This window comes from Ursus arctos, unplaced genomic scaffold, assembly GCF_023065955.2.
Source record: "Ursus arctos isolate Adak ecotype North America unplaced genomic scaffold, UrsArc2.0 scaffold_18, whole genome shotgun sequence".
NCBI classification, from domain to species: domain Eukaryota; kingdom Metazoa; phylum Chordata; class Mammalia; order Carnivora; family Ursidae; genus Ursus; species Ursus arctos.
In genome coordinates, this window is record NW_026622852.1 from 944,954 (window position 1) to 955,513 (window position 10,560).

Consider the following 10,560-nt stretch of genomic DNA (forward strand, 5'->3'; position numbering starts at 1 on the left):
GCGGACTCGCAGTCGGCACCCGCGAAACAGCAGACTGAGACCCTGAACTGGGTGCGTGCGCCACCAGGCTTCTCACGAAACTCCGGAATCGAGGTGTGCTCACCGGGCATAGACTGAGACCAGGAGACCCGGGAGCGCGCGGGGCGGCCGGTGGCTGGCGGCATTAGAAACACAAAGGACAGAGACGCGCCGGCCCTGGAAGTGAGGGCAGGGACGCCGGGTTGGTGCGCACATCCCAGGACGCTGCAGGGTTGAGCAGCACCAACAGTAACAGAGTTAAAGTGGCCAGAACATCAGTGGAGAACGGGCCGCAATCCCTCTGTTCTGTGACAGTGCAGCCTCTGCTGCTCTGACTCTCAGAAGAGGCATAGCTGACCGCCAGGGAAAGCCGCCAGAGAACAAAAGCCTGGAAATACCAGCTCAGAGAGTGCCCATCCCCATCCCCCCTAGCAGGGGACACGGAGACTCTAACCAAACAGGGTTGCCTGAGTATCGGCGTGGCAAGCCCCTCCCCCAGAACACAGAAGGCAGGCTGAAAAATCAAGAAGCCCACAACCCGAGGCGCCTGGGTGGCACAGTCATTGAGCGCCTGTCTCCGGCTTAGGGCATGATCCCAGCGTTCCGGAAAGGAGTCCCTCATCGGGCTCTTCTGCTGGGAGCCTGCTTCTTCCTCTCTCACTCCCCTGCTTCTGTTCCGTTCTTGTTGACTGTCTGTCTCCCTCTCTCAGATAAGTAAATAAATAAAATCTTTAAAGAAGAAGCCCACATCTCTAAGATCCCTATAATACAAGGGGCATGGCCTGGGACCCAGTCAATAATTTGGGCTCTGGACAACCCCGCAACCTCTCCTCATCAGAATGACAAGAAGGAGAAGCCCCCCTCCAGCAAAGAAAAGACAGTGAGTCTGTGGCCTCTGCCACAGAAGTAACGGATATGGATGTAACCAAATTATCAGAAATGGAATTCAGAGTAACAATGGTCAAGATGATGAGTAGACTTGAAAAAAGTATTAAGGAAAATGTTACTGAGAATATAGAATCCCTAAGGGCAGAAATGAGAGCGAATTTGACAGAAATTAAAAATTCTATGAGCCAAATGCAGGTAAAACTAGAGGCTCTGACGGCCAGGGTCACCGAAGCAGAGGAAAGGGTTAGTGAATTGGAGGATGGGTTAATAGAGGAAAAAATGAAAATAGAAGATGGTCTTAAAAAAATCCACGCCCACAAATGTTGGCTACGGGAGATTACTGACTCAACGAAACGATCCAATGTTAGAATCATCGGCATCCCCGAGGGGGTGGAGAAAAACAGAGGTCTAGAAGAGATATTTGAACAAATTGTAGCTGAAAACTTCCCTAATCTAGCAAGGGAAACAAACATTCGTGTCCAAGAGGCAGAGAGGACCCCTCCCAAGCTCAACCACGACGAACCTACGACACGTCACGTCATAGTGCAATTCGCAAATATGAGATCCAAGGATACAGTATTGAAAGCGGCCAGGGCAAAGAAATTTCTCACGTACCAAGGCAAAGGCATCAGAATTACGTCAGACCTGTCTACACAGACCTGGAATGAGAGAAAGGGTTGGGGGAGCATTTTTAAAGCTCTTTCAGAGAAAAACATGCAGCCAAGGATCCTTTATCCAGCAAGGCTGTCATTCAGAAAAGATGGAGAAATAAAGACATTTCAGAATCGACAGTCACTAACCAATTTCATAACCACGAAACCAGCCCTACAGGAGGTATTACGGGGGGTTCTATAAAAGTAAAAAGGTCCCAAGAGTGATACAGAACAGAAAGTCATAGCCAATACAAACAAAGACTTTACTGACAACATGGCAGCATTAAAAGCATATCTCTCAGTACTCAGTCTTAATATTAATGGTTTAAATTCTTCCTTAAAACACCACACGTTTGCAGATTGGATAAAAAGAAATGACCCATCCATTTGCTGTCTACAAGAGACTCATTTCGAACCCAAAGATGCATTCAGACTGAGAGTAAGGGGATGGAGTACCATCTTTCACGCAAATGGACCTCAAAAGAAAGCTGGGGTAGCAATTCTCATATCAGATAAACTGGATTTTAAACTACAGACTATAGTTAGAGACGCAGAAGGGCACTATATTATACTTAAAGGAAGTATTCAAAAAGTGGATATGACAATTATAAATATATATGCCCCCAACAGGGGAGCAGCAAGATACACAAGCCAACTCTTAACCAGAATAAAGAGACATATAAATAAAAATACATTAATAGTAGGGGACCTCAACACTCCACTATCAGAAATAGACAGAACACCCTGGCAAAAACTAAGCAAAGAATCAAAGGCTTTGAATGCCATACTCGACGAGTTGGACCTCTTAGATATATATAGAACACTACACCCCAGAACCAAAGAATACTCATTCTATTCTAATGCCCATGGAACATTCTCAAGAATAGACCATGTTCTGGGACACAAAACAGGTCTCAGCCGATACCAAAAGATTGAAATTATCCCCTGCATATTCTCAGACCACAACGCTCTGAAACTAAACCACATGAAAAAATTTGGAAGAAACTGAAACACTTGGAGACTAAGAACCATCCTGCTCAGGAATGACTCGATAAACCAGGAAATCAAAAATCAAATTAAACAATTTATGGAGACCAATGAGAATGAAAATACAACAGTCCAAAACCTATGGGATACTGCAAAGGCAGTCCTAAGGGGGAAATACATAGCCATCCAAGCCTCACTCAAAAGAATAGAAAAATCTAAAATGCAGTTTTTATATTCTCACCTCAAGAAGCTGGAACACAACAGAGGGACAGGCCTAATCCACACACGAGGAAGCAGTTGACCAAAATTAGAGCTGAAATCAATCAAGCAGAAACCAGAAGTACAGTAGAGCAGATCAACAGGACTAGAAGCTGGTTCTTGGAGAGAATCAATAAAATTGACAGACCACTGGCAAGACTTATCCAAAAGAAAAGAGAAAGGACCCAGATTATTAAAATTATGAATGAAAAAGGAGAGGTCACGACGAACACCATTGAAATTGGAAGGATTATTAGAAATTTTTATCAACAGCTATATGCCAATAAACTAAGCAATCTGGAAGACATGGAATCCTTCCTGGAAACCTATAAACTACCAAGATTGAAACAGGAAGAAATTGATTTCTTAAACAGGCCAATTAATTATGAAGAAATTGAGTCAGTGATAAACAACCTTCCAAATAACAAAACTCCAGGCCTGGACGGTTTTCCTGGGGAATTCTACCAAACATTCAAAGAAGAAATAATACCTATTCTCCTAAAGCTATTTCAAAAAATAGAAACAGAAGGAAAGCTACCAAACTCATTCTATGAGGCCAATATTACCTTGATCCCCAAACCAGGCAAAGACCCCTCAAAAAGGAGAATTACAGACCGATTTCCCTAATGAATATGGACGCCAAAATCCTCAACAAGATACTTGCTAATAGAATCCAACAGTTCATTAAAAGGATTATCCACCACGATCAAGTGGGATTCATACCTGGGATGCAAGCGTGGTTCAATATTCGCAAATCAATCAGCGTGATACATCATATCAACAAGAAAAGACTCAGGAACCATATGATCCTCTCAATCGATGCCGAAAAAGCATTTGACAAAATACAGCATCCTTTCCTGATTAAAACCCTTCAGAGTGTAGGAATAGAAGGTACATTTCTCAATCTCATAAAAGCCATCTATGAAAAGCCTACTGCAAATATTATTCTCAATGGGGAAAAGCTGGAAGCCTTTCCCTTAAGATCAGGAACACGACAAGGATGCCCACTCTCTCCACTACTATTCAACATAGTACTAGAAGTCCTTGCAACAGCAATCAGACAACAAAAAGGGATCAAAGGTATTCAAATCGGCAAAGAAGAAGTCAAAATGTCTCTCTTCGCAGATGACATGATACTCTATATGGAAAACCCAAAAGAAGCCACTCCCAAACTATTAGAAGTTATAGAGCAATTCAGTAATGTGGCGGGATACAAAATCAATGCTCAGAAATCAGTTGCATTTCTGTACACGAATAACGAGAACGAAGAAAGAGAAATTAGGGAATCCATCCCATTTACAATAGCACCAAAAACCATACGTTACCTTGGAATTAACTTAACCAGAGACGTAAAGGACCTTTATTCTAGAAACTATAAATCACTCTTTAAAGACATTGAGGAAGACATAAAGAGATGGAAAGATATTCCATGCTCATGGATCGGAAGAATTACCATAGTTAAAATGTCCATGCTACCCAGAGCCATCTACACTTTCAATGCTATCCCGATCAAAATACTGATGACATTTTTCAAAGAACTGGAACAAATAGTCCTTAAATTTGTATGGAACCAGAAAAGACCCTGAATCTCCAAGGAACTGTTGAAAAGGAAAAACAAAGCTGGGGGCATCACAATGCCGGATTTCGAGCTGTACTACAAAGCTGTGATCACAAAGACAGCATGGTACTGGCACAAAAACAGACACATAGACCAATGGAACAGAATAGAGAGCCCAGAAATGGACCCTCAGCTCTTTGGGCAACTAATATTTGATAAAGCAGGAAAAAACATCCGGTGGGAAAAAGACAGTCTCTTCAATAAATGGTGCTGGGAAAATTGGACAGCTACATGCAAAAGAATGAAACTTGACCACTCTCTCACACCATACACAAAAATAAACTCCAAATGGATGAAAGACCTCGATGTGAGACAGGAATCCATCAAAATTCTAGAGGAGAACATAGGCAGCAACCTCTACGACATCGGCCAAAGCAACCTTTTTCATGACACATCCCCAAAGGCAAGAGAAACAAAAGATAAAATGAATTTATGGGACTTCATCAAGATTAAAATTTTCTGCACTTCCAAGGAAACAGTCAGAAAAACTAAGAGGCAGCCCACGGAATGGGAGAAGATATTTGCAAATGATGCTACAGATAAAGGACTGGTATCCAAGATCTACAAAGAACTTCTCAAACTCAATACACGAGAAACAAATAAACAAATCAAAAAATGGGCAGAAGATATGAATAGACACTTTTCCAATGAAGACATACAAATGGCTAACAGACACATGAAAAAATGTTCAAAATCATTAGCCATCAAGGAAATTCAAATCAAAACCACACAGATACCACCTTACACCAGTTAGAATGGCAAAAATAGACAAGGCAAGAAACAACAATTGTTGGAGAGGATGTGGAGAAAGGGGATCCCTCCTACATTTTTGGTGGGAATGCAAGTTGGTACAGCCACTCTGGAAAACAGTGTGGAGGTCCCTTAAAAAGTTAAAAATTGAGCTACCCTATGATCCAGCCATTGCACTACTGGGTGTTTACCCCAAAGATACAGACGTAGTGAAGAGAAGGGTCATATGCACCCCAATGTTCATAGCAGCAATGTCCACAATAGCTAAATCGTGGAAGGACCCGAGATGCCCTTCAACAGATGACTGGATTAAGAAGTTGTGGTCCATATATACAATGGAATATTACTCAGCTATCAGAAGGAACGAGTTCTCAACATTTGCTACAACATGGACGGCACTGGAGGAGATAATGCTAAGTGAAATAAGTCAAGCAGAGAAAGACAACTATCATATGATTTCTCTCATCTATGGAACATAAGAACTAGAATGATCAGTAGGGGAAGAAAGGGATAAAGAAAGGTGGGTAATCAGAAGGGGGAATGAAACATGAGAGACTATGGACTATGAGAAACAAACTGAGGGCTACAGAGGGGAGGGGTGTGGGGGAATGGGATAGGCCGGTGATGGGTAGTAAGGAGGGCACATATTGCATGTTGCACTGGGTGTTATACACAACTAATGAATCATCGAGCCTTACATCAAAAACCGGGGATGTACTGTATGGTGACTAACATAATATAATAAAAAATCATTATAAAAAAAAACACTTCTTACATTCTTACTCAAAAGCAATATTTGAGAATCAAAAATCATTAAAATACCAGACAAATATAAAGCGTTAGTGAAATACTAAGTAAAGCATCAAATGATAGAACCAGTCTGGATAGCTGGGCAATGGATGGTATGTGGAAAGAGAAAAACACAAAATGTTCAACTATGCCACACTTCAACCTTATGTATCAATAATTTTTCCCCAGAAGATTACGTTAATAGAGAAAATTTCTGCAATATCTTCATTTGTATTTTCATAGCTTATAAATCTTGCTCCTTATTCTTTCTCACCCAAAAACACCTATCCCTTCATAGGGAAAACAGATACAAACTAGAATATGCATCTAGACCCTGCAAAGGTCCAGATATACAATCTATGGGTACATAAACCTAAAGAGGAAAAATTTTTCACAAACTTATGTTGAAATTTACAATTTTCTTCCATCAAAAATGTGGTCAACAGCCTACAGTTGCATCATTACTCGTGACTTTGTCACCATTAAAAGTCAGAGTATTTTCATATTATATTTCAGTTGTGGCAGATACCTTGATGTATTGATTAAGAAGCACGTATAGTAGTCACAAATTTGTTTCCTTAATAGTTTGATAGCATTCTTTCATTATATTTGAGTTCCTTTGTAATCCAATGCATATTATTTATGCACTTACACATATTATTTTGAGAAGTGGTCCAGACGTTTCACCAGATGTCCAAGGGGTTAATCATACATGCTCACGCATGCACGTACACACATACATAATTAAGAGCAAAGGCAATTTTAAACTAAGGGCAATGTTCAATTCTGAGACTCAAACTAACTTCTTCTTGAGTCTTTGGTAAAACCAGTCTTAAGAAGCAGGCATTTTTGAGAGAGGAAGAGCACTTAGGTTACCTTTACATATCAAAGCAAAGTTTTAGTACGTCTAGGAGGGAAGCCCCTACCAGACAAGAAATAGGAAAAACCCCATCACTTCTAGCAAGTAAAATACTGATGGGGGTGGGTGGGGAGACAATGTAAGTAAGGTAGAGTAAGGAGCTCAGGTGTCAGTGTTCCTGATAGAGCAGTAGAACACACAAAGAAAAAAAAAAGAGTTGGATGCTTAACTAAGTGAGCCAGCTATGTGCTCCGGTAGCTCAGCTCTGTTTATTACCAAATCGTATTGCATCGTAAGGGTGTATTGTCGGTTGTTTCTCCGTTCACCTAGTGTAGGACAGCTTAGTCCTCTCTAGATTTGGTGTTCATAAATCAAGCCTATAGAAGCACTCCTGGGCCAGTTTTCATGTGGACACATTTTTCAACTCAACCAGGTAAATACCTAGGAGTGAGATGGCTGGATGACACAGCAAGACTGTGTTTTGCTTTGTAAGATTTGATAGGATTCACCAGTCAAACCATCTGGGGCCGGCTCTTCCTTTCTGGGAAATGTATTAACTATTGGTTAAATGTCTTTGATACCTGCCTGTTCAGATCATCTATTTCCTTTCAGTGGGTTTTGGTAGTTTTGTGACTGAAGGAATTGGCTTCTTTCCTTTCAGGAATCCTAGAATTTTTCCATGTATTCCTTTAGAATCCTTTCAACGTGACGTCTCCTCTTTCATCTGATGTTAGTGTGTGTCTTCTCTCTTTCTTCATGGTTAGTCAGGCTAGAGCTTTATCCATTTTACTGATATTTACAAAGAACCAGCTTTTGTCTTGGTTTGGTTGATTTTGTCTGAGAGTTTTTTGTGTTCCATTTCATTGGTATCTGCAATTATATTATTTTTTTCTCTTACTTGCTTTATATGACATGACTCTTTTTTGCCTTGTTTTCTAAGGAGGAAGCCTATTCACTTTGAATCTTTCTTACTTTCCAACACGATGACATTCAGTAGTATAAATTCTCCCAAGCACTGCCTTTGCATACATTTTTGTCAACTTATATTTTCATTTCGTTTAGTTCAAAATCTTTTCAAGCTTCTCTTGAAACTTCCTCTTTGACCATTTTTTTAAATCTCCAGCTATTTGGGGATTTCCCAAGATTTCTTGCTGTGGTTGAGCTCTAGTTTAATTTCATAGAGGTCTGAGAGCAGCTGTTGTATTGCTTCTACTCTTTGAGATGTGTTGGGGTGTGTTTTATGGCCCAGCATGTGATTTCTTGCTGAATGTTCCAGGTGAGCTGGAGAAACAGTATATTCTGCTAGAGAGTCTGTGCTCCAGGAAACCTGGATTCCCTGAGTTCCCTTTCCTGTCTCCTCAGGGCCATGGTTTGTCCTGTGTCCTCCCCTCTCCATGGATCCAAGAGTGGTTGATTTTTCAGTGTCTTCAGGCTTTTTCTTGTTCGTAGGGTGGACAGTGATTTCCATGATCCTTGCATGTGGAGCCCTCTACTTTTGTCTTCATGTGCCTTCAATCTCCCTTCTCCTGAAATGTGTCTTGCCTTCAAGATATTTGGGCACACGCTGCTTCCATTCATATAACCAGGTCTCCAAAAACAGCCAAGAAGCCTGTGTCTAGATATCAGCTTACGTAGCAAAACACACGTTTTCTTTGACGTTCCACCTTTTACATTGGCTGTTATCCTAAGTTAGAGGTTTACAGAAATATCAGCCATATGCTTTCACTCAACGTGTTACCCTCCCAGAGGTATGGACTAGTGAAAATAGAGAATATATGTGTTTTTACATATGTCCATTGAGTATCCAGCCTTTCACACACAATGACAGACCAAGAAACCCATTGACAGAGATGGATAGATACGCATGTACATAGGGAGTTAGTAACATAGAAAAAAGAAAAGGTAACGTTTTGAGATGAAGAGACATATGAATTTCTGTATGTAGACAATTGCATCCTTGTGCACATGGAGCTCCAGCTTTAGAAAAGCACGAGCCTCTATTCATGTGGTTGTGAGGTAATGCACAGGTCAGGTCCCCTGAGTCTGTATCCAGCGTGCTGTGCAAAGGCGAAGCTCTGGTCTTTCTCATGACTGGGCAACAGGTCTTAGCTCGAGGTGCTCACATGTATGAGGAGGAAATCACACAAGATGATAGAGTTTCACACGTTGTAGAACACGAGTATGTTAGGTACATAAGCTCTCTCTCCCACCAGTAAACTGGTGTTCGTCATGTTTGACCAGATAGCTGTCAGGTCAGGCAACTAATTCATTCTGGAAGCATCATGCACATTATTTTGGGAAATGGCCACTTAGTGTGTCCTCAGGCAGTCAGCAAAAGCATTTCTGAGACCTTTATGTGACTCCTTAAACACCGGGTCTGGCTTAACATAAAGGAGTCCTTTTTAGACAAAGCAGGTGTGTGTCATGGGGAAAGCACTGGCCTGGGAGCTTGGACAGCAGAGTTTGACTGCAGCTCTGAGTTTTGTGAAGTTATGGCATCTCAGACGAGACATTTCACCTCCAAGGAACCTTCCTGAGCATTTCCACAGCATGCTTTACTTACACTAACCATTCAACCCTCACCACCAATGCAGTACTTTGCTTGCTAAGGGCACTCTTCAGATGGAGAAACTGAGGCACAGAGCTGAATGTGCCCAAGCACACAAGCTCTTAAGTGGAAATGCCAAAATGTGCACCCAGGTGGCTGGGCCCATGCTGCTACTCTGACATACTGAACTGCACTTACCACACTGACAAGCATAGCTCTGAGCCATGGGTTCAACAGAAACCATGCAGGATCTTTCCAAGGCCTGTGTATATATCTGAACTGCATGAGTCTACAGAGATCCCAAGTACTGTCTACCATCATGAGGTGGCCTCAGTGGTCACATGGAGGGTAGACTTGGGCATAGCCCTTAGTGTGAAAAGCACACAGAAGGTCCAAACTGTCTGTCTAGCTCACAGATTTTGAGACTGGGAGGCACAACATTGAAAAATCTGGTAAATCTCTCTCAGTGTTGGGTCACTTCTCAGTGGCTGGCCCCAAATGGGAATCAAGAGATAGTTTAGGGCTCTTTGATTGCATCATCCCCCTGAGCCCCAGAAAGCCTCCAGTGCTGGCAATGACACACCCAAGCAACAAGGACAAATAAGAACTCCAAGTAACATTTGGTTACTAACCCTTTTTCCTGCACCTCTCTCACAGAGCTGGGGTAGAGGACGTTGGGAGGAACCCAGGCCTCCCACTGTAAAGGACCATCCCATTAGTGGATGACTACTGCTAGCACGGAGAGCCACCCGACTCAGTGAACACATACATGAGACACACACTGCGTCGACGGGAAAATACCATAAGATTAATGATGTTATTTTTATTTATTTCATATTTTTAAATTTTTGGACTATCTTCTGTCTTTAGGGTGTCTTTGTTTTTCATCATTATTATTTTTTAATGGAAGTAGTTGAGTTGACACACCATATTCCGTTCATTTCAGGTGTACCTTTGCCTTCAATGGCAAAGCCAGGACTCTGTTTCTCCCTTCTTTGCTGCTTCTCTTCTCTGCATCTCCTTCCATGAAGAAGGGGGCTCACCAATAGCCAACTGCAGGCTTTTCTTTTTAAATTTAAATTCAAATTAGGTAACATATACTGTATTAGTAGTTTCAGGGGTAGAACTTAGTGGTTCATCTGTTGCAGTAACAGCCAGTTGTCATTCCATCAAGTGCCCTCCTTAAGGCCCA